The 25,392-nt window shown below is 44.8% G+C and overlaps 1 protein-coding gene across 5 annotated transcripts in view; it reads right to left on the bottom strand.

Moving 5' to 3' along the window:
- The window catches only part of EMCN (endomucin), a 285,813-nt gene that overhangs the window by 163,778 nt on the left and 96,643 nt on the right, over positions 1 to 25,392 (bottom strand). The window lies entirely within an intron of this gene.

The following is a 25,392-nucleotide window of genomic DNA, read 5'->3' on the forward strand; positions in this document are numbered from 1 at the left end:
GCCTATAGCGTTACTACCATTACTTGCAAAATGCGAGTGTTGCAATTTAAGTAGTGATCCATATCACAAAGGCATATGCCTTTGTGGTACATACTATTCCTTTATCTTGTATTTCTGTACATATTTGGCCACAGTATTTTTTACTTACTACAATGTAATATTGATTAACCACATTGAATTTGTAAGTAATCAACTCCGCTTTCATCCCTATTTACTTTAATACCTGTACTAGCATGTATTTTACTCTTTTGTGATTTTTGGTTTCCTTTCACTGATTTTTCACATTCTATATCTATCTTACTCAATAAAATATTTATATTGATTATGATTGGTTCCGTATCACACCCATAGGTTCTAACATTTCAATAATTGCTTATGGAACATGATAAAAATCACAATAGCTGACATGAAAATGATATGAGACCTCTTACAGCAGAACTGTCACTTCTTTCTGAGTACTTAGCATTGTGCACAATCTAGAGAATGTCTAATGTATTCAGATAACTATTATCTGGACAGTTATAAATATTTATGGATCTTATCCCAAAGAAAGTCTGCAATTTGCAATAAATGAACCATAACGCTGTAACAACTGTAACTGCTAGTATTAATAACAGGGACTCGCTTAACAAAACTTAAGTCTGCGAACTAAACTGACTTAGTTCATAAAGAAAACACTTATCATTGGCAAAGCTTTAAGTTGCTTGGATCAAAATATTTCCAGGCTGCTTTCTCAGTAGCTTTACCAGTAGATATCATTAGTTATACATAAAATGGAACAGTTCTTTATAAAACCATGCTATTGATTGTTGTGTATTCACTGGAGGATCCCACAGCTCTTCTCTATTCATCTATCATATGGATGAGACCACTACTGGTCCCTTGCTAACATACAAACGTAGAGCAGAAGATTGATGGCAGAAGACCCTGCTATCTGTATATTTCCGGCACTAAATTAGTCTTTTTTCATTTTTATCTTGGGGATACATTTATGTTGCTTCCAGATATGTGTAAACAGTGACTAAAAATTTGTTTCATCTATTACTTTCTCTCATTTCTGCCATAAAATCTCATATTGTGCCCTGAGATAGGATCACTGGAACTGTATGTGAGGGGAGATATGTGTCACAGAGATTGCTTTCCTCCGTGATCTAGAAACCCATACGTTTCTTTTTGGCATGATACGTGCTGAAGGAGTTAAGCGGCCATATTATGGGCGGGTTTTTAGGTGAGTAGGTAAGAGATGGGCAGGACACCTACTCACCATATCTCCACCTCAAGGGTGTGGCTGGGAAATAAATGTCCAGCCAGCTTTTTCCTCTGTCCGACACTCCTGAGAGAGCTGCTATATGTGTGGGCCCAGAAGTGCTGGGCAGGACTGTTTATGATCTTTTTATTTCCTTTTGAGCCAGAAAGACTGTTTTTCTGTTACCATTATGTTTTTATGATACAATAAACCACTCAGAGACTTTAACCTCACGTGTGCCTGTGTCTACCTTGGGGAACGACTAAGTAAGCCGCCTTCCACAGCCCCCTTTTTTCCTGTGCTTAGTTTTTATTAAACACACTTTGCACTTAGAACATGGTTCTGAGTAGGACTGTCCCCTTTTCCTCTTAATATTTGGTTTCACAATTGAACAGGCAGTAGCATTAAGGCAATAGCAACTTTATCAAGGGTATTTCTAGAGCACAGATCCCCAACCTGTAGCTCGCGAGCCACATGTGGCTTGCAAGTCCTGCTGTGTGGCTTGTGGCAGTCTGCTTCATCTGCGTGTTAGTGCAGTGTAAAGCTGACAGCCAGGAGAAGGATGAAGTGCAGGAAGAGAATGATGAGCCCTAAAGAGGTTAAGGATGACTTCTCCTCCTGGCTGGTGTCATCCCCTCAGTGTGCAGTTGACTCTGCCCCCTGATCTGTCTGCTTGCATTCGGCATTGCCGACACTTTACACGGCTGTCTCCAATGCTTATCGGGTAAGTCATCAGGTTCTCCTTCACAGACACCACCAGGGTCAAACCTAGCTTCCTGGGGTTATGATGACTAGATCAGTAGCATAACAAGATCGCTCTAGTCACCCAGTCACTGAGCTCAGTCCTGGTGTAGAGGATTATCACAAATGATGCTGAGCTCAGTGATGGTATAGAGGGTGATGGCAGATGATACTGAGCACAGTGATGGTGTGGAGGTTGAGGGCTCATGATGTTGAGCTAAGCGCTGGTGGAGAGGGTGATGGCACATGATGCTGAGCTCAGTGCTGATGTAGAGGATGACCGCACATGATGCTGAGCTAAGTGCTGGTGTAAAGGGTGATGGCACATGATGCTGAGCTCAATGCTGGTGTAGAAGGTGATGGAACAAGATACTGAGTTCAGTGCTGGTGTAGAGTGAGGGGACATGATGTTGAGATAAATGCTGGTGTAGAGGTTGAGAGGACATGATGCTGAGCTCAGTGCTCGTGCAAAACATGGAGGCATATGATGCTGAGCTCAATGTTGGTGTAGAGGTTGAGGGCACATCATGCGGAGTTCAATGCTGGTGTAGAGGGTGAAGGCACATGATGCTGAGCTCAGTGCTGATGTAGAGGGTGATCGCATATGATACTGAGCTCAGTGCTGGTGTAAAGGGTGATGGCACATGATGCTGACCTCAATGCTGGTGTAGAAGGTGAGGGAACATGATGCTGAGTTCAGTGCTGGTGTATAGGGTGACTCCACATGATGCCGAGTTCCATACTGGTGTAGAGGGTGAAGGCACATGATACTAAGATCAGTGGTGGTGCAGAGGGAGGCAACGTATAATGCTGAGCTCAGTGCTGGTGTAGAGGTTGAAGGCACATGATGCTGAGCTCAGTGATGATGTAGAGGTTGTGGGCATACTGATGCTGAGCACAGTGCTGAAGTAGAGTCTTAGGGCACATGATGCTCAGCTCAGCGCTGAGGTAGAGGGTGAGGGCACATATTGCTGAGCTCAGTGTTGGTCTAGAGATTGAGGGTATATGATGCTGAGTTCAGTGCTGGTGTAGTGGTTGAAGGCACATGATGCTGAGCACAGTGCTGGTGTAGAGGGTGACAGCATATGATGCTAAGCCCATTGCTGATGTACAGGGTGATGGCACATGATGTTGAGCTCACTGCTGGTGTAGAGGTACAGATGATACATGATATAGAGCTCAGTACTGGTGTAGAGGGTGTGGGCACACTGATGCTGAGCACATTGCTGGTGTAGAGACTTAGGGCACATGATGCTGAGCTCAGTGCTGGGGTAGAGGGTGAGGTCACATAGTGCTGAGCTAAGTGTTGGTGTAGAGGTTGAGGGTATATGATGCTGAGTTCAGGGCTGGTGTATAATGTGTGTTGTGAATTCTGTGGTCAGGCTCCCTCCTGTGGTCATGAGTGGTACTTCGGCTGGTTCTGTCTATGAGCTTCCTCTGGTGGATGTGAGTGGGGCTGCAGCTTCTGAGTTTCCTTCCTCAGGTGACGAGGTTAAGTCGGTAGGTGCTGCTCTATTTAACTCCACCTAGTTCTTTGTTCCTGGCCTCCAGTCAATGTTCCAGTATTGGTCTTGCTTTCTCCTGGATCGTTCTTGTGGCCTGTCTGCCCTGCATAAGCTAAGTTTCGCTTGTGTTACTTTTGTTTGCTATATTTTCTGTCCAGCTTGCTATATTGGTTTTTCTTGCTTGCTGGAAGCTCTGGGACGCGGAGGGAGCACCTTCGTACCGTTAGTCGGTGCGGAGGGTCTTTTTGCCCCCTCTGCGTGGTTGTTTGTAGGTTTTTGTGCTGACCGCAAAGCTATCTTTCCTATCCTCGGTCTGTTCAGTGGGTCGGGCCTCACTTTGCTAAAATCTATTTCATCTCTGTGTTTGTATTTTCATCTTAACTCACAGTCATTATATGTGGGGGGCTGCCTTTTCCTTTGGGAAATTTCTCTGAGGCAAGGTGGGCTTATTTTTCTATCTTCGGGGCTAGCTAGTTTCTCAGGCTGTGCCGAGTTGCATAGGGAGCGTTGGGCGCAATCCACGGCTACCTCTAGTGTGGTATGATAGGATTAGGGATTGCGGTCAGCAGAGTTCCCACGTCTCAGAGCTCTTCCTATGTTAGTAACTATCAGGTCACTTTGTGTGCTCTTAACCACTAGGTCCATTGTGGTTCTGAATCACCTGTTCATAACAAATGTGATGGCAGATGATGGTGAGATCTGTGCTGGTGTAGACAGAGAAGGCATATGATGCTGAGCTCAATGCTGGTGTAGAGGGTGATGGCACATAATGCTGAGCTCAATGCTGGTGTAGAAGGTGACAGAACAAGATGCTGAGCTCAGTGCTGATGTAGAGTGAGGGAACATGATGAAAAGCTCAGTTCTGGTGTAGAGGGTGAAGGCACACAATGTGGAGCTCACTTCTGGTATAGAGGGTGATGCCACATGATGCTGAGCTCAGAGCTGATGTAAAGGGTGATGGCTCATGTGGCTGAGCTTAACACTAATGTAGAAGGTGATGGAACAACATGCTGAGCTCAGTGCTGGTGTAAAGTGAGGTGACATCATGTTGAGCTAAGTGCTGGTGTAGAGGTTGAGGGCACATGATGCTGAGCTCTGTGCCTGTGTAGAAGTTGAAGGCACATGATGCTGAGTTCAGTGCTGGTGTAGAAGGTGACAGGACAAGATGCTGAGCTCAGTGTTGGTGTAGAGTAAGGGGACATGATAATGAGCTCAGTGCTCGTGTAGAGGGTGACGGCACATGATGCTGAGTTCATTGCTGGTGTAGAGGGTGACAGCACAAGATGCTGAACTGAGTGTTGGTATAGAGGGTGACGGCACATGATGCTGAGCTCATTGCTGTTGTAGAGCATGACAACACATGATGCTCAGCTCAATGCTGGTGTAGGACGTGATGGAATATGATGCTGAGTTCAGTGCTGGTGTAGATGGTGAGGGCACATGATGCTGAGCTCAGTGCTGGTGTAGAGAGTGATGGCACATGATGCTGAGCTCAGTGACTGGCTGTCATATGCTATTGATGTGACATCACCCCTTTAGTCACAAAACCAGGACCGCAGCAGTGATGGAAGCTGGCTCTGGTTATCATTTGAAACCTGACAATTCTTTTAAGAATAGCAAAACTAAGAATTAGTGATTTCATGGGATATTGATATATGTCACTTTTGTGTGAGAAACTGTATAACTTAATTATATGTGCATCGGGTATAATTGATGTAATACAGTATCAGTCTGAGGGTTCATGCACATGACTGATTTTCTCGGACGAGTGCTATCCATGACTTTTGGATATGGGACAGACCCCCACTCCATCTTAAAACCACTATAACTGCAGTAAACCTAGGCACTAGAATAAATACACAAAACTCATTAATTTGGTTGTCAAAATGGCAACAGCTTTATTTAAATCATAGGATTAAAACAATCACAGTAGGAGTCAGGTGAAGTGCTAGTATATTGGGATTCACAAGTACTGTTATATTCCCAGCTGTCTGACATACAGCACCAGGACAGACAGCCATAAAGGGTATAAGCCATAATGCTCAGGTGGTTTCTTGATTTTTACTTGTACCTCAGATATTCTATAGGGCTTTGCATGTGTCCAATTTTTTTCCACGGACCAAGTGGTTGGCGAAAAAAATCGGTGACATATCCGACTTTGATCTCAGTGTCAGATCAAGATCAGCAAAGAAAGTCTATGGGTCTGTGAAGAACATTGGACCGCACTCAGATGACATCTGTTAGGCAATCTTTGCATGTGTTGCATCTGTCTAACAGACACAAAACATGCAGTTACAAGGGTTCGAACGTATTATCTGATTATGTCCAAGATACTCAGATAACACTCGGACATGCATGGATAACATGTTATCCTAACACATTCGCTCATCAATATTATGGATTCCAGGTGACTTTTGATAGCTTTCAATAGTCAGTTCTGTTTAGCTAAAGATAAAGGGAGTCTGTAAGCCCACTGTAAGTCAATATAAGCAGATCAATTATTATCAATATAAGCCGATCAATTATTATTTCTGGGAAATAGACTTTATAAATATTGAATTTTTAGGGCTCTAATCACTGCCTCCATTCTGCAGGAACCGAAGCCTACTGCTTATTAATGTGCTTGGTGCACCCTTAGTGTGGCCAAGAGGTTAAGTGCATTGTTCCTTCAACTAGGTTTATATGACTCTGCCTCATTATTTGATGGCCAAATCTCTTAATTCGGCCTCAATGGTGATCCTATAATACAGGTGATCTGAATGTAACAGTGGAGGCAACAGGCGGAATCAACAATCTACTTCTACCTTATTCACTTAACAGGGTTAAATGCGGGAAAGGATATTATCACAGATCACGCAATAGTATTCACAGTATCATTTACAGGCAATTATACAGTATTATACACTGGTTAGTACATTACAAGAGATATGTCCTTGAGATCAGATCGGGGTCTACAGTTCAACCTTGGTCTTACTGGGAAGGGAGCAAACGTTGTATTTAGCTGGAACAGTCTTTAGGGCACCCTTGTGGCTTTCCAGGTCCTGACAAAGTCTAATAACGCTGAGATGCTTTAGCGTCAGTCAGGCCCTGTCTCATCAGCAGCCTCCCCCTGCCCACACCCGGTCCCGTGAGTCTGTGCTGAAAGCAATGGCCCTGCTCACTCACGTCCTTCGATCTCCAGCTGAGGTGAGAGTTTCTGGTCACGTATTCTTTGGGTATCTTTGGTACTTAACCGCCGAAGGTTGTCTCCTCGATCTTGTAAAGTGTGGGGGCTGGTCCTCAATTCTTTTCTTTTATTCCAATACATTTTTATTAAGATTTCAAAATTCAATACAAACAGCCACATGCCAACATGGCTGGCGGAACCACATAACTAAGAGAGGATATCTGTACAATATATCAAGACACTGTGATCTCAGCTTTTCCATCAAGTAATCATGTATTCTATATTAACTTTTGAATATTAAGAAGTAAACATAATGTATTGGACAAGGAGGCAATATGAACTGTTACTCCATAATTACACCCAAACTCAACATGTGCATGGTCCCATAGAAGCTGGAGATACTGCCATTACTTTTCTAATTCTTGAACTGTCTCAATGAAGTGAGGTAGACATAGGACTGTCTAACCAGGGATCCCATATGCAGGATATTCTATTCTTAGCTGCTAAGGACTGAGCCAAAGATAATTCATGTTGACAATTTACGTTAATTCTGTCAACCACTTCTCTAATAGTAGGTACAGTCTGATCTTTCCATTTAACCACAAGAGTTAACCTAGCTGCAATTAAAATGTGAGTTAGTGAACCTCTAAGGTCAAAAGGAACCTTATCCATTCCAATGTGAAGTACCATTAAGCCTGGGTCCAATAATATCTGCATTATGAGAACCTTTTTAATAAGATTGGCTACCCCCTCCCAAAATGTAGTGACTATGGGACAAAACCACCACAGATGACACAATGTACCTTTCTCCCCACATCCTTTCCAACATAATGAGGACTTACGTGGAACAAAATTAGCTAGTTTCGCTGGCCACTGGTTTATACATGAGGATACACATTGTACCTCCCCCAAACCCCCCTTCCAATTATCTGGTTCCAGGGATATGCATGATTCCAATTCCCAGTGCTTCATATAAGGTAGTTTATCAACTAAATCTATGTAATTCAGAGCGTTGTATAAAGTATAACCCTTTTAGATTTAGATTCGGGTCGTAGAATATAACTATTAGTCCGGTGTTCTATGGGGAGAGTGAAAAATACAGATTGTGGGGAGGTCTGGAGGAAGTGTCAAAGCTGTAGGTATTGGTAAAAATAACGCCGAATCCCCGGAAATTTTGCTGACAGAGAAATTGTCCATTAAGTCTTGGACATTTTTTACTCCCACCTCTACCCATTTTTGAAGATTAAGAAAGGGAATGTGAGATTCAAGGGCTGTTTGTGAGATGTCCGTTAGGAGAATTTTTATCAATTTTGGGGCCAGTGTTCTCCAATATTTTAAGGTAATCTCCGTTGTCGGGAGGCAAGTAATATAGGAGCTATGTTCAATTGTCTCAGTTTTCAATGTCAATCTGGTGAGCCCTCTTTAGCAAAACAAGATTCTATTTGAAACCAGTTGTTGGGTTTGTCGACTAGCCACTAACTCCGGATCCCCCCTAGAATGGCTGCTCTATGATATGCTAATATATTCAGAACTCCCATTCCCCCCAAATCCTAAGGATAGTACATTGTTTTACTAGCCACTCTGGGCTTCTTATTAGCCCATATGAATAGGTTGGTCATCCTCTGAAGGGAAGATATATATCTCAGGGGGATCTTAATTGGGAGGCATCTAAAGGAATATAACATTTTTGGAAGCAACATCATCTTAAATGTATTAATTCTGGCTATGCACTACACAGATCCAATTTGAAGATTCTCTAGGTCTTTCTTTATGGACTTCAATAATTTGGGGATATTACTGTGTAGCAGACTTTTGGAGGGGGTGGGCATAATACCCAAGTATGGTATTCCATCTTCCACCCATTTTAAGGGTATTGATGCTTCTAGCGGTCTCTCACGTCAGGGGAAACTAAAATAGGGAGAACCAAAGATTTAGCGGCATTAAGTTTATAATAACATACTTTGGCAAACTCCTCCAATGTGGATAGAATATTTTGAAAAGATGAAAAAGATGATTCTACATTTGTACATGATATAATAATATCATCTGCAGGTAGGCCAATTTTATGTTCCACCGATCCCACCTTAATACCCGAGATGCCACAGGAAGTTCTAATCCTTTCAGCCAATGGCTCCATACACAGGGCAAAATAATGGGGGATAGAGGACAACCCTGACTGGTACCATTAGATATTTGAAATGGATCTGATAGGAACCCCAAGGATAACACTTTGGCATTGGGGTTAGAGTACATGGCTACCATAGCCGAAAAGATGGGACCTGTCAGTCCACATTTACCTAGTACACTCCTTAGGTTAGCCCAGTACACCCTTTTAAAAACTTTTTCAGCATCAAGTGACAAGAATGCACTGGGGGAACCATGGAGCTCTGCAACTTTAACCAGATTAATCATTCTACGTGTCCCATCCTTTCCCTCGGGTCCCGCCACAAACTCAACTTGGTCAGGGGAAATAAGAGAAGGGATAATGTGGTACAGTCTCATTGCTAATATTTTTGAAAATATCTTCATGTCACAATTCAAAATTGAAATAGGCCTGAAGTTACCTGGCAATGTAGGCGGTTTACATGATTTTGGTAATATATATACCTATAATAAATTGCACGAGTCGAACCTCAAAGTACAAATAATGCCAAACTTTATTAAGATTAAAAAACAGCAAAAGACAACAATGATGGTGATATATACCAATGATAAGGCACCATAGACCACTCCCCCGGAAGAAGGTACACGCGGCCGAAATGCGCGTAGGGGCTCTGGCACCATCAGACCTGAGGTAATGTAGTGCGTGACTTACTATGTATGGTTTACTATGCCACATTTGTGATAGAGATCTATGGGATACAGTGTTATCATGCCACTTGGCGTAATGAGTTGTTAATCTACGGGAGATCTATATAATGTGGCAGTAAGGATATTTATAACAAGTGTGCCTCTGGTCTATGGTGCCTTATCATTGGTATATATCACCATCATTGTTGTCTTTTGCTGTTTTTTAATCTTAATAAAGTTTGGCATTATTTGTACTTTGAGGTTCGACTCGCGCAATTTATTATTTATTATATACATTTGTTTGTACAGGACCGGTATGGTTTAATCATCTCCTGACGGACACAGGGGTTAATTCTCACTTACCCTGTGTTTTGTTTGTCCAATTGGTAATTATTTGTTTCGGTAATGTAGTAATCGTAGCCTACAGATTAGAAGTGGACACAGATTCTTTTACATGCCAATGCTAATATAGTCACAAAAGAAACGGGGATAACATTTGATGAGAATGGCGATAATATTCATTCGGCAACCCATCTGGTCCGGGGGCTTTATTACCCTTCATCAATTTAATAGCAGTCCTAATCTCCTCCTCAGTGAAGGGAACGTTAAGACAGTTTTGCTGGTCTTGGGATACTCAGGGTAAATTAATATTTTGTAAATATTGATCAATCTCTGACTGAGATGGTTGAGGAGTTTGAGGGTCTATATGTAGATTATAAAGTTGGGTATAGTATTGGGTGAATGGGTCTGCTATTTCCGTGGGGCTCCGAACATCTGAAACCTCCCCACACATCATTAGTGTCAAAGTAATGTGAAAGTTCTGATGACACTTCCCCATCCCATGCTTGTCAAGGAGAAGAGAGGTATTTAATCGCCACCTAGAGGGTGAGTATCAAGGTAACTGGGGTGTGATCCGACCAGGAAATTATCCAATTTTTGCTGAGACGCATGTAATCCAGTCTACTATAGGTCTGATGTCGAAAGGAATAGAAAGTAAAGTCCCTTTCGGTGGCGTGAGAATATCTCCAGTAATCATGTAAATGACACTCGCTAATCCAAGGTTTTAATTCTTTCCGGAAATAATTCTTTTTGTTTGAACAATCTAGGAGTCTCTCCACAGGAATATTGAAATATCCACAAATAATTTGCTCTCCCTGAGATAATTCGGTTACCTTCTGAAATACTTTGCGCAGAAAGAGAATCTGTGCATTAATTGGAGCATATACTGCAACAATAGTATGTCCCTCACCGTTAAGAGAGCACACTAAAATCAGGAGTCGACTCACTGGGTCTTTATAAGAATTTATATACTGAAATGCCACCATATTTTAATTAATATACATACCACTGCTTTCTTGCCAGGGTTACTTGCAAATAATGTGTGTGGGAATTGGGGATGGCTAATCCTATTATTATTGTACTCAAGCAAATGCGTCTCCTGCAAACACACCACATCAGCCTGTGATTTCCGCACCTCTCTCCACATCATGGTCCTTTTCCCTGGGGAGTTCAGTCCTTTAACATTGAGTGATAGTATTTGGATGCTCATGATGGAACATGTAATCGCCTAGGACTTCCCATATGCCTCCAAGTACAATCCAACAGTGTAATCAATATGACTAAACACTCCTCCATCACAGTATTACTTTGGGAGCACAGAGGCATCAATAAAAGAAAACATGTCAGGGCAAAATCGCACATTACCAGAACGAGCAAAAAGAAGAAAACAATTGAAAAAATTCAAAAGTAGTTAGAGCTAGAAAAAAGAAAAAACAAAAAAAGAAATAAACAAAACAGGTGTTGAGTTCCCGCCTCTACACAGGGGGAATCTCAAACCATCTCGACTGCAGTCTCCCATTCTTTTCCAGCCGCAGTGGAGCCTGCTTAGCGGAAACAGCAGTCCCAGCATCTGGCTGAGGCTGATACTGTGCAACTTGTTACTATTGCCCTTCCAGGCTCTGCCTTTGTAGCCAGCACTGATCAGCGGCAAGCAGGTCTTTCTGGGACTAAGTCCTGCTTTTCCCATACTGAGCATGCCCATGGGACGACCTCCCATTGGAGGTCGGGGGTCACATGCTCACGTACTGTTGCGGCTCCTATTGGACCATCTGGAAGATCTTGTTCTTGTATCTCTGCCATGTGCTAGTGTAAACTTGAAAACGTGTGTGTTGATGTGTGAAAGTCGCTCATTAATCATTCCCTACCTTATGTTTGACTGCTCGCGTAAGGTGGATGTTTGCTATCTAGTGCCCGACAAAGCCATCAGTACTTAACACACAATACAGTGTCTATTGCTGTGATGGCCAGTGCGGCGCTGTGCGCCATTAGAGCACTTTCCTGACCCAAGTCTGGGTGGTTATTGGCATCCGCCAGAGCGGCACTGCTTGCACTCTTGTGCATAAAATTATTATTTCTGTTATACTCTGACACCCAGTAGTGGTGTTGGGCACAAGTGGTCTAGACCAGGGGTGTCAAACTGCATTCCTCGGGGGCTGCAACCAGGTCATGTTTTCAGGATTTCTTTGCATTGCACAGGTGATAATTTAATCACCTGCAGAGAATGATTCCAGCACCTTGTGCAAAGCAAAGGAAATCTTGAAAACACGCATGGTTTGAGGCCCTCGAGGAATGCAGTTTGACACCCCTGGTCTAGACGAACTCTTATCCTGAGTCTTGGGATTGAGTTCTGTGACTCCTTGCTTGCTCTCTTTGTGCAGTACCACGGCCCTGTGACGCAACAGGGTTCACTTCTTTCATACAGGGTGAAGCTAACCCATGTGTGTATCCTCATTGTACCGCCATATAGTCCATCATTACTCAGCAGCAGGTTCCATCTCTACACGGTGGACCCCGGGCTGCGAACGCACCTTATACCATCTCTCTAATTATTTGGTGCGTACCGCTAGCCCTAACAATAGGTTGCAAAAAAAGCAGAATGCTAACTGTTATGTCAAGGATCAGCAGATAACGTTACTACAAGGGCACTGTTTCCACAAGTCCTACAATGGGCCTCAGAAACATGGACCTGCTCCAAACCTCCAGATCATGGGTTAGACCACTCCTGGGTTAATTTCTTCCCCTGATTGATTTTCCTAGGTGATAAAGGAATCATCCACTCAGTATTTCTTCTGCTTGTTTGGGAGAGTGACATACCACCAATCGACCTTCATATGAGACCAACAACTTCATGGTCAAGAAACCCCATCTGTATCGGATATTGTTGTCTCTGAGAGACTTACAAACGTGGACATATTCCCTCCTCTTAGCCAACATTGCTGCAGAAAGGTCTGGAAAAACTTAGAGGTTTTGGAAATCCTCTGGCAGGCATGGGTTCTTCCTTAATCTCTGCAGAAATTTTTTATAGTGGTAAAAAAAATGCAGTCTGGCTAATGTATCTCTAGGGAGATCAGGATTTATATGCCGTAATTTAGGGGTTCTATGAACTCTATGCACCATCAAATCTCCAGAAGTTAAATCAGGGAGAACTGCTTGCAGAAATGATTTTAGGAAAGCATGTAGGCTGTTATCAGCAAACCCCTCTGGGATGCCTCTTATGCGAACATTATTCCTTCTAGATCTGTCCTCTAGATCAGTGATTTTCAACCAGTGTTCCGCGGCACACTAGTGTGCCGCGACACATGGTCGGGTGTGCCACGGGGAACGGGCCCCGGTGGCTGCATTCTGCCGCCCCCGCACTGGGAGTCAGCTGTTCTCTGTGCCGACTGTCAAGCTGACAGCCGGCACAGAGAAGCTGCAGCGCGCCGGCTCCCGGAGATCAATTGTACTCACAGACATCTACCAGCTGCGCGTACAATTGAGGCTCTGACCGCTGGGTCAGAGCGACGCCAGCAGCGTGATCAAGTCATGTGATCACGCTGCTGATGTCACTATCCGGCGCGCAGGAGACAGAAGAGACCTGGTGGTAAGTGCTCCTGTAGTTGTGGAGCTGAAGACACCGAAGATCCAGCGTGGGGCGGGTTTATGGGGAATATTTATTCAGTGTTTGGGGGAGTCAGGATTTAATCAGTGTGTTGGGGGGTATTTATTCAGTGGGGGGGATTTATTCAGTGTGTGTGGGGGTATTTATTAAGTGTGTGTGGGATTTATTCCGTGTGTGTGGGGGGATTTATTAAGTGTGGGGGGGATTTATTAAGTGTGTGGGGGGATTTATTCAGAGTGTGGGGGGGATTTATTAAGTGTGTGGGGGGATTTATTAAGTATGGGGGGATTTATTAAGTGTGTGGGGGATTTATTAAGTGTGTGGGGGGATTTATTAAGTGTGGGGGGATTTATTAAGTGTGTGTGGGGGGATTTATTAAGTGTGGGGGGGATTTATTAAGTGTGTGGGGGGATTTATTCAGAGTGTGGGGGGATTTATTAAGTGTGTGGGGGGATTTATTAAGTGTGTGTGGGGATTTATTCAGTGTGTGTGGGGGGATTTATTAAGTGTGGGGGGGATTTATTAAGTGTGTGGGGGGATTTATTCAGAGTGTGGGGGGATTTATTAAGTGTGTGGGGGATTTATTAAGTGTGGGGGGATTTATTAAGTGTGTGTGTGGGGATTTATTCAGTGTGTGTGGGGGGGATTTATTAAGTGTGGGGGGGATTTATTAAGTGTGTGGGGGGATTTATTCAGAGTGTGGGGGGATTTATTAAGTGTGTGGGGGGTTTATTCAGAGTGTTGGGGGATTTATTAAGTGTGTGGGGGGATTAAGTGTGTGGGGGGATTTATTAAGTGTGGGGGGGATTTATTCAGTGTGTGTGTGGGGATTTATTCAGTGTGTGTGGGGGGGATTTTTCAGTGTGTGTGGGGGGATTTATTCAGTGTGTGTGTGGGGATTTATTCAATGTGTGTGGGGGGATTTATTCAGTGTGTGTGGGGGGGATTTATTCAGTGTGTGTGGGGGGATTAATTCAGTGTGTGTGGGGGGGATTAATTCAGTGTGTGGGGGGATTTATTCAGTGTGTGTGGGGGGGATTTATTCAGTGTGTGTGGGGGGATTTATTCAGTGTGTGTGGGAGGGTTTATTCAGTGTGTGTGTGGGGGATTTATTCAGTGTGTGTGGGGGAGATTTATTCAGTGTGTGTGGGGGGATTTATTCAGTGTGTGGGGGAGATTTATTCAGTGTGTGTGTGGGGGGGTTTATTCAGTGTGTGTGTGTGTGTGTGGGGGTTATTCAGTGTGTGTGTGGGGGATTTATTCAGTGTGTGTGGGGGGGATTTATTCAGTGTGTGTGGGGGAGATTTATTCAGTGTGTGTGGGGGGGTTTATTCAGTGTGTGTGGGGGGGATTTATTCAGTGTGTGTGGGGGAGATTTATTCAGTGTGTGTGGGGGGATTTATTCAGTGTGTGTGGGGGAGATTTATTCAGTGTGTGTGTGGGGGGTTTATTCAGTGTGTGTGTGGGGGGGTTATTCAGTGTGCGTGGGGGGATTTATTCAGTGTGTGTGGGGGGGATTTATTCAGTGTGTGGGGGGGGATTTATTCAGTGTGTTTGGGGGGATTTATTCAGTGTGTGGGATTTATTCAGTGTGTACGTGGGGGGCTGGAATTTATTTAGCATGTGTGGGGCAGGGTGCATTTATTCTGTGTAGAAGGGGATGGATTTATTCTATCGGAAGGGGAGTGGATATATTCTGTGGGGGTGAGTGGTGAGATGGGGGTGGACACAGTAGCGAGGGGAAAAATGTGTGCTGACACAGTATTGGGAGCAACGGTGATGGGATGTGTGAGGACAGTATGGGGAGTTGGGGGAATGTGTGAGGGGGGAATGTGTGAGGAGGAAATATGGAGAGAGCAAAGGGGTATGTTAGCAGGGGGGCGGATGTACATGAGGAGGCTATTAGAAATGTGTGCAGACAGTATGGGGGGATGAAAGTGTGAGTGGATACAGAATAGATACTGAGTAGTGTGAGGGTAACAGCCAGGAGGAGACAGTATGCCAAGTAGGAGGAGTGTAATGAAGGGGCACAGTAGAGAGACTGGGCTCTCTATGAGGGACACAGTATGAGAAGGCAGTGTGAAGTATAGAAAAGAGAGAGGGCAGTGTGGATGGCATGTACCATAAGAGGGATAGTGAGGGTCATATTATGGGCTGGGAATAAAGTGAGGGGCAATTATTTACTCAGGGGCTCAGCCTAGGGCAGATATTTTTATTCCGGAGCATTATAATAACACTGCTATCTTTAAGGGTGTTGTGTCGGGATGTGCTGCAGAAGACAGGAGAAGATGGAAGTCTGCAGAAACGAGCTCTGCCGGTGGATGAGAAGAGTCATCATGGCATCTGGACAAGGTGAAGATGAAAAGAAAGAGGCGACTCCACAAACAACGTCATCTATCAGGTACCTGGATGTAAATGTGTTTTTTTTGTGATACTAATTCTCATATTTTTATTTATGTTAGGAACATTAAAGGGGATGTCCAAGGTTGTGATGAGTCTGCAGTCATACTATGTGACTGCAGACTTCTGAATTCTCACAGTGCACACTGCTATCATAATTCTCTGATGTTGGTGATTTACATACATGCGGTCACGTGCTGACTAGACATGTGTGGCCTCATTCAATGAAAATGAATTGTCTGAGGCCGGACACGTCTAGTTAGAATGTGGCCAGAAGTATCCAAATCACATACTTGTGCTGTCATGACCGTCCACTCTGGCCTCCGGCAAGGGAGAATCCTAAAAGTGTGCAGTGCTTGCGCTGTGAGAATTCAGAAGCCTGCAGTCACATAGAATGACTGCAGACTTTCATCTCAAACCTGGACGCACCCTTTAATTATAAAATGAAGCCCTGTAGCCAGTCCAAACGACGTGTAATATCCTAACTGTCAGGATTAAGCTCTGCATTCAGGTTCCAGCAACCATCACATGGCCACTTCACTCATATGTGATTTTCATATTTGCTGTCATGTGACAATGAGGTGTTCTTCCTGCTTCTCTCATATCCCTTTTGTGTTTATCGAAACAGGCCCAGGTTTCACACTGAGTGAGTATAAATACATTTAGAATCTATATTATTAACTATATGTTTAATATGTACTGTTTTAGTGTCATTTTGTGCCATTTTGGTTGGTGGTGTGGCCCGGGATTTTTTAAGTATAAAAAGTGTGCCGCGGCTCAAAAAAGGTTGAAAATCACTGCTCTAGATCATATACTTTGTCACTAGCTTGGCTAATTCTTCTTTCAGAGCTTCAATCTCATCAATCAGGGCATTATATGATGTGGTGAATTCTGCCATCTTATTTTCCACCTGGGAAGTACGTTCTCCTAGCTGGAGATCGCTCCTTTCATCTCCCCCAGCATGGATTTCAAGTCCTCTCTTAGGGTACCGTCACACTATAACATTTCGATCGCTACGACGGTACGATTCGTGACGTTCCAGCGATATCGTTACGATATCGCTGTGTCTGACACGCAGCAGCGATCAGGGATCCTGCTGAGAATCGTACGTCGTAGCAGATCGTTTAGAACTTTCTTTCATCGCTGGATCTCCCGCTGTCATCGCTAGATCGGTGTGTGTGACACCGATCTAGCGATCTAGCGATGTGATCCAGCGATGCGTTCGCTTGTAACCAGGGTAAACATCGGGTAACTAAGCGCAGGACCGCGCTTAGTTACCCGATGTTTACCCTGGTTACAAGCGTTAAACTAAAAAAAAACAAACAGCACATACTTACATTCTGTTGTCCGTCAGGTCCCTTGCCGTTTGCTTCCCGCACTGTGACTGCCGGCCGTAAAGTGAAAGCAGAGCACAGCGGCTGTGCTTTCACTTTCACTTTACGGCCGGCAGTCACAGTGCGGGAAGCAGAGACGGCAAGGGACGTGACGGACACCAGATGTAAGTATGTGCTGTTTGTTTTTTTTTTTAGTTTAACGCTTGTAACCAGGGTAAACATCGGGTAACTAAGCGCGGTCCTGCGCTTAGTTACCCGATGTTTACCCTGGTTACCCAGGGACCTCGGCATCGTTGGTCGCTGGAGAGCTGTCTGTGTGACAGCTCCCCAGCGACCACACTACGATTTACCTACGATCACGGCCAGGTCATATCGCTGGTCGTGATCGTAGGTAAATCGTATAGTGTGACGGTACCCTTAATGAGGCTCTTAAGGAGAGGAGACTCTTATCTCCTTATGTGAGAGGTACATTATGCGTACCTCAATTGACATCTCATGTGTTGGAGCCATGATTCATGTCAGTCTACTTGGTGCAACAGTTCTCCAAGGCGTGATGACTCCTTTTTAGATGCAGACTAATGAGCAGATCTAAATTGATGCAGGTGTTATTTTTGGGTATGAAAATTTACAGAGTGATTCCATAATTTTTTCCTCAGAATTGAGTGCTTCCATAATTTTTCCCCTATGCTTGGGTAAAAAAAGTAACCATTACTGACTACCACATTTTTTGTTCTTGATTTCTTTTAGTGTTTCTTAAAGCCAGAAAGTTGCCATTTGAAATTACTTTAGTTTTGTGCCATGCCTGTGATCTGCTTTTTTTATACAAAATTAAACAACTGAATGAACATCCTCCAAGGCCGGTGATTCCATAATTTTTGCCATGCGTTGTATATTATGGATGTAAGGATTCTGGCTGGAAGCTGCTGTGTGCCGGTGTTAGGTCTACATTCTCAGGAGCCCTGGAGTTATGCCACTGCTTCCATTTGCTTGCAGGCCATGCCCCGCTGAGCCTCAGTTCTTGACTGGAATTGTCTGGGTTCTAGGTCTTGACCGGCATTGCTTTAGTCTTTGGTATTTAACCAGCGTAGTCTGAATCCCAGGTCTCAACTGGAGTTATCTGAATCTCGCTCACTGGTTCACAACATCCCACCTGTATCGCTCTCCAAGCATGTCCCAGTAACTCAACCGCAGCATCCTTCAGGCCTGGTTTTGCACTGGTCATGGTGTTCCACTGCAGTGAAGCACGGATCTTCCTCACAACTCAGGCCTTCTTTGGCATCTGACAGCTCCCGGACTCTTCTGTGGCGATGTTGGCTGCAAACCCACCTTGCAGGAATACAACATGCCCTAGTGCAGGTTCTGGCATCAACTGCTCTTCTCTTCTCAGTTTACAGGTACTCAGTCTCTCTCATCCATCTCTCTAGAATCCAGCAATCTGACTTTGGGTGAGAACAAAAACAGCTACAAAACACATCAGGACATTAAAAGTGGCTCTCCAGTGATGGATGATCCATTCAAGCCACTCCTGATAAGTTTCATGCCTAAAAGGTTTAATTACCATTCATTACAAATCCAAGTGGTTAAAGTGTATAGCAGTGTGCATGTTCATCTAATGAGCTGAGTGTTGATGGAAAGGTGCAGTCACTTTTTCTGCATACTGAACAAGCCAATAGAAATATCATTCTGCCCTGCTTGTTGGGGAAAGAGCAAAGTCTCAGTCGTAACACAGCAGTAAAGAAAAGAAAAGTCTATATTGTGAGTTTTAAGAAATGGCAGGAAAATGAGTCCAGAGTCCATTCCTGATGGATCAAAGTAGTAGTAAAATCAAGCAGTGTACATAAACGCAAAAATGCTGCAAAAAGGGCACTTTTGCTATGCAAGCAGGGAAGATTAAGTTACTGTAATGATATAATTTCTGGACTTTTTCTTAGTGTCCATATTTAAAGAGAATCAATCAGTTCAGGATTCCCGAAGTAAAGGCAAAACAGATTAGAAGTTATAAATAGCATGTCCATGTCATAGTTAGCAAGTGGTGAAAGTGGTGAACATAACGGCACTGCCCCCATTTTGCTGCAGTGTGCTGAGAAGTCAATCAACTGTGCATGATTGGAAAGAACCCATGACTAGGGTTGAGCGAAACGGATCGGACAATTAAAAAAATCGCCGACGTTTGGCAAAGTTGGGTTTCGTGAAACCCGACCCGATCCTAGTGTGGGATCGGCCATGAAGTTGGTGATTTTAGCGCCAAAGTCGCATTTTGTATGACGCTTTCAGCGCCATTTCTCATCCAATGAAGGCGGACGCAGAGTGTGGGCAGCGTGATGACATAGGTTTCGGTCCCCACCATCTTAGAGAAGGGCATGACAGTGATTGGCTTGCTTTCTGCGGCGTCACAGGGGCTATAAAGGGGCATGCACGCCTACCGCCATCTTACTTCTGCCGATCTTAGCATAGGGAGAGGTTTCTGCAGCTTCATCAGAAGAAGGGATATAGTTAGGGAGGGAAGATTAACCCCGAAACTGCTTGTGCTGTAGTGATTTCCACTGTCCAACACCACCTTTTCTTTACAGGGACAGTGGAGTTTTTTTTTTGTGCATCAGTGCTGTAGCTTATTAGGCTTCCCTATAAGGTTCCCTGATAGCTGCATTGCTGTTTGTATGCCACTGTGCAAACCAACTGCTTTTTAAAAGCAAAAATCCTGTTGCTCCTTTCTGCACAGTTCTCTTGTTTCTTTGTCTACACTTTTGTGTGCAGCAGTCCTTTTTATTGCTGACATACTTGTCCTTTGATCATTGTAGGGAGATTGAAATTGTACTACAGCCCTTGTATTTTTTTTATAAATCTGCCAGCCACGTTCTGCCACTTACATTGTGTAGTGTAATACACTGGGCCTGTTTTTTGCTGCAGTCTCCCCCCAAAAAGGGAGATTTAAATTGCCAACAAGTTTCTATACGTCAGTTCTGTTTGTCGTATATCTGCCAGCCACGTTCTGCCACCTAAATTGTGCAGTGTAATACACAGGGCCTGTTTTTTGCTGCAGTCTCCCCCCCAAGAAAGGGAGATTTAAATTGGCAACAAGTTTCTATACGTCAGTTCTGTTTGTCATATATCTGCCAGCCACGTTCTGCCACTTACATTGTGTAGTGTAATCCACAGGGCCTGTTTTTTGCTGCAGTCTCCCCCCCCAAAAAAGGTAGATTTAAATTGACAACAAGTTTCTATATGTCAGTTTTGTTTGTCGTATATCTGCCAGCCACGTTCTGCCACTTACATTGCGTAGTGTAATAAACAGGGTCTGCTTTTTGCTGCATTCTCCCCCCAAAAAAAGGGAGATTTAAATTGACAACAAGTTTCTATACGTCAGTTCTGTTTGTCGTATATCTGCCAGCCACGTTCTGCCACTTACATTGTGTAGTGTAATACACAGGGCCTGTTTTTTGCTGCAATCTCCCCCCCCAAAAAAGGGAGATTTAAATTGCCAACAAGTTTCTGTACATCAGTTTTGTTTGTCGTATATCTGCCAGCCACATTCTGCCACTTACATTGTGTAGTGTAATACACAGGGCCTTGTTTTTTGCTGCATTCTGCCCCCCAAAAAAGGGCGATTTAAATTGACAAGTTTCTATACGTCAGTTCTGTTTGTCGTATATCTGCCAGCCACGTTCTGCCACTTACATTGTGTAGTGTAATACACAGGGCCTGTTTTTTGCTGCAGTCTCCCCCCAAAAAAAGGGAGATTTAAATTGACAACAAGTTTCTATACACCTTCTACCTTTTTTAACAGTACCATATAACGGTTGTTATTTTGGTTAGATTTTCCCAAAAAATGAAGAAGCCTGGTGGAAGAGGCTGTGGGCGGTCGTTGCCAGCTGGTACTGATGGTGGTGGTGGAGCATCTGGTGGTAGTGGGAAAAGCAAAATAGCACCTAAGGCTGGAGGTGTTGAGCCAGCATCATCGTCTGGCTACACAAGGCCTCAAAGGCTCCCTTATCTGGGAGTAGGAAAACCGCTTTTAAAGCCAGAGCAGCAGGAAAAAGTTTTGGCTTTCCTTGCTGACTCAGACTCTAGCTCTTTCACCTCCTCTTCAGAAAGTTCCAAATATAAAAGCAGCGAGTCGTCTGTGGATGCTCCCGGTCAGGAACAAGACGCTTCCTTGTGTCCTTCACCCAAACCAAAAGTGAAGGATGCGGCAGGTGAAACTACAGTTTACTCCATGGAGGTCTTTACACATACCGTGCCTGGGTTAGAGAGGGAAATTGTTAAAAGCCCATTACAAGATGAATCGGACATGGAGTGCACAGATGCACAGCCACAGCTAGATTATTATGCTGTTCCATTGACTCAGATCACTACATTGCCCTCGCAGTGTACTGAGCCAGAATCTGACCCTGATGAGACTATGGTGCCCCGTCCCGAACGCTATAGCACCTTACACAGTAACACAGATGAAGGTGCACATGACATTGAAGAAGAGGTGATAGATGACCCATTTGTTGACCCAGATTGGCAGCCATTGGGAGAAGAGGGTGCCGCTGGCAGTAGCTCTGAAGCGGAGGAGGATGAACCGCAGCAGGCATCTACATCGCAACAGCTTTCATCTAGCAGGCCCGTATCTGGCCAAAAACGTTTGACAAAACCAAAAACACTTTTAGGACAGCGTGGCCATCCGGTGAAAAGAGAACAGCGTGCAATGCCAGAAAAGGTATTCGATAGTAGGACGAGTGCAGTGTGGGAATTTTTTAACCAAGATCTGAATGATCAGCGCAAAGTTATCTGTAAGAAATGCTCAAAGACCTTTAGTAGAGGGAAGAATGTCCGAAATTTAAATACAACGTGCATGCGTAGACATTTAACCAGCATGCACTTGCAAGCCTGGACTAACTACCAAACGTCCCGTACCGTTGGTGCACTCGCTCAGAATGAAGGTAGTCAGCAACGCTACATTGCTTCCATCACTGTAAGCCCACCGGTTAGGAGACCACCAACAGCAAATGTGGAGGTATCGTTGCAAGGCCAAAGCAGTCAGGGAATCACAAGGTTCTTGGTAGAAAACACTGTTGGTAGGCCAATATCAAGAATACCATCACCAACCCTCTCAATCTGCCATGTCCACCACCACCCCCGCTAGTTCCACCATATGCAGCTCTCCAGTCCAGCTCACCCTACAAGCGACTCTTGTTAGGATAAGGAAGTACTCATCCTCTCATCCACATACACAGGGTTTGAACGCCCACATTGCTAGACTAATCTCGTTAGAGATGATGCCCTACCGGTTGGTTGAAAGCGAAGCTTTCAAAGCCCTGATGGCCTACGCAGTTCCACGATATGACCTACCCAGTCGACACTTCTTTGCAAGAAAAGCCATCCCAGCCCTCCACCAGCATGTCAAAGACTGCATTGTCCATGCACTCAGGCAATCAGTCAGTAGAAAGGTGCACCTCACAACAGATGCATGGACCAGTAGGCATGGCCAGGGACATTACGTGTCCCTCACGGTGCACTGGGTTAATGTGGTTGATTCAGGGTCCACAGGGGACAGCCATAGTGGGACAGTTCTGCCTAGCCCACGGTCTAAGAAACAGTTGGCAGTAGGCGTTCAACACCCCTCCTCCTCCTTCTCCAGAAGTGAAAGCTCGTCCAAAGAGCACAGTCGCCCAACCACTCCATCCGCAGCTGCCAGTGTTGCACACGAGGTGTCACATTACCAGCTAGTGGTAAGCGTCAGCAGGCTGTGTTGGAAATGAAGTGTTTGGGTGACAACAGACACACCGTGGAAGTACTGGCCGAGTACTTGCAGCAAGAAACTGTCATGGCTGGGCAGTGTACATCTTGAGGCAGGCAAGGTAGTCAGTGATAACGGAAGGAATTATATGGCTGCCATGGCCCTTTCAGAACTGAAACGCATACCTTGCCTGGCTCAGACCTTGAACCTGGTGGTGCAGTGCCTCCTGAAAAATTATCCAAGGTTACCAGCCCTGCTCCTGAAGGTGCGAAGACTTTGCTCGCACATCCGCCAGTCGCCCATACACTTCAACCGTATGCTAAACCATCAGCGATCACTGAAGCTTCACCAGCACCGCCTAATAATCGATGTTGCAACAAGGTGGAACTCCACACTGCACATGATTCAGAGGCTGTGCGAACAGAGGTGTGCTGTAATGTATTTGTGGGAGGATACACATACGCGGGCAGGCAATTGGATGGTAGACATGGAGTTGTATGGTGTGCAGTGGTCGAAGCTACAAGACCTCTGTCAAGTCCTTCAGTGTTTTGAGGAATGCACACGGCTGGTAAGTGCAGACGACGCCATCATAAGCATGAGCGTCCCACTAATGCGTATGCTGATGCAAAGTTTGACGCACATTAAGGAGCAGGCATCTGCGGCCGAGGAGGAGGGAAGCCTTGATGACAGTCAGCCATTGTCTGCTCAGGGAACTCTCCTGGATGAGGTGGCAGATGAAGAGGAGGAGGAGGAGGAGGATGGGGATGAATATTTATTGGAGGATGCTTCTCAGGGGGCAATAGAAACTGGTGGCGCTGCAAGGTCAGGTACAGGGTTTTTGCGGGAGACAAGTGATGTTGATTTGCAAGAAAGTGCTCTGTTATGACCTGGTGGTTAGGAGCACCCGACCTGATAGTTAAACTCATACAGGACGAGCTCTGGGATGTGGGAGCTCTGCTGACCGCAAACCCTAATCCTATCACACACACTAAAAATAGCCGTGGAGCGCTCCTGACGCTCCCTAGGCGCCTCGTCACAGCCTCAGAGCTAGTTAGCCCTAGAGATAGAAAATAAAGCCTACCTTGCCTCAGAGAAATTCCCCAAAGGAATAGGCAGCCCCCACATATAATGACGGTGAGAAAAGATGAAAGTCACAAACACAGAAATGAAATAGGTTTCAGCAAAGAGAGGCCAGACTTACTAAATAGACAGAGGATAAAAAAGGAATCTTTGCGGTCAGCACAAAAACCTACAAAAGACCACGCAGAGTGTGCAAAAAAGACCTCCGCACCGACTCACGGTGCGTGGGGGTCCACTCTGCATCCCAGAGCTTCCAGCTAGCAAGACAAAATCAGGATAACCAGCTGGACAAAGAAACAATGAGCAAAAATAACAATAAGGAACTTAGCTTCTGCAGGAGAAGACAGGTCACCAGGCAGATCCAGGAGCGAACTGAACCAATGCAAAAACATTGACAGATGGCATGGAGTAACGATCTGAGTGGAGTTAAATAGAGAAGACAACCAAAGGATAAACCACGTCACCTGTGTAAGGAACCTCAGAAGCAGCAGCCTCACTCATAGCCACCAGAGGGAGCCCATAGACAGAACTCGCCGAAGTACCATTCACGACCACAGGAGGGAGTTCGACAACAGAATTCACAACAGTACCCCCCCCTTGAGGAGGGGTCACCGAACCCTCACCAGAGCCCCCAGGCCGATCAGGATGAGTCAAATGAAAGGCACGAACAAGATCGGCAGCATGAACATCAGAGGCAAAAACCCAGGAATTATCTTCTTGACCATAACCCTTCCACTTGACCAGGTACTGGAGTTTCCATCTCGAAACACGAGAATCCAAAATCTTCTCCACCACATACTCCAACTCCCCTTCGACCAACACCGGGGCAGGAGGATCAACGGAGGGAACCATAGGCGCCACGTATCTCCGCAACAACGACCTATGGAACACATTATGGATGGCAAAAGAAGCTGGAAGGTCCAAACGAAATGACACAGGATTAAGAACCTCAGAAATCTTATATGGTCCAATGAAACGAGGCTTAAACTTAGGAGAGGAAACCTTCATAGGAACGTGATGAGATGACAACCAAACCAAATCCCCAACACGAAGTCGGGGACCAACACAACGCCGGCGGTTAGCGAAACGTTGAGCCTTCTCCTGGGACAATGTCAAATTGTCCACCACATGAGTCCAAATCTGCTGCAACCTGTCCACCACCGCATCCACACCAGGACAGTCCGAAGGCTCAACCTTCCCTGAAGAGAAACGAGGATGGAAACAAGAATTGCAGAAAAAAGGAGAAACTAAAGTAGCCGAGCTGGCCCGAATATTAAGGGCGAACTCTGCCAAAGGCAAGAAGGACACCCAATCATCCTGATCAGCAGAAACAAAGCATCTCAGATATGTCTCCAAAGTCTGATTAGTTCGTTCGGTTTGGCCATTAGTCTGAGGATGGAAAGCCGAAGAAAAAGACAAATCAATGCCCATCTTAGCGAAAAAAGGACCGCCAAAACCTCGAAACAAA

Source organism: Ranitomeya imitator, chromosome 1 (genome assembly GCF_032444005.1).
Source record: "Ranitomeya imitator isolate aRanImi1 chromosome 1, aRanImi1.pri, whole genome shotgun sequence".
In the NCBI taxonomy this organism is placed as follows: domain Eukaryota; kingdom Metazoa; phylum Chordata; class Amphibia; order Anura; family Dendrobatidae; genus Ranitomeya; species Ranitomeya imitator.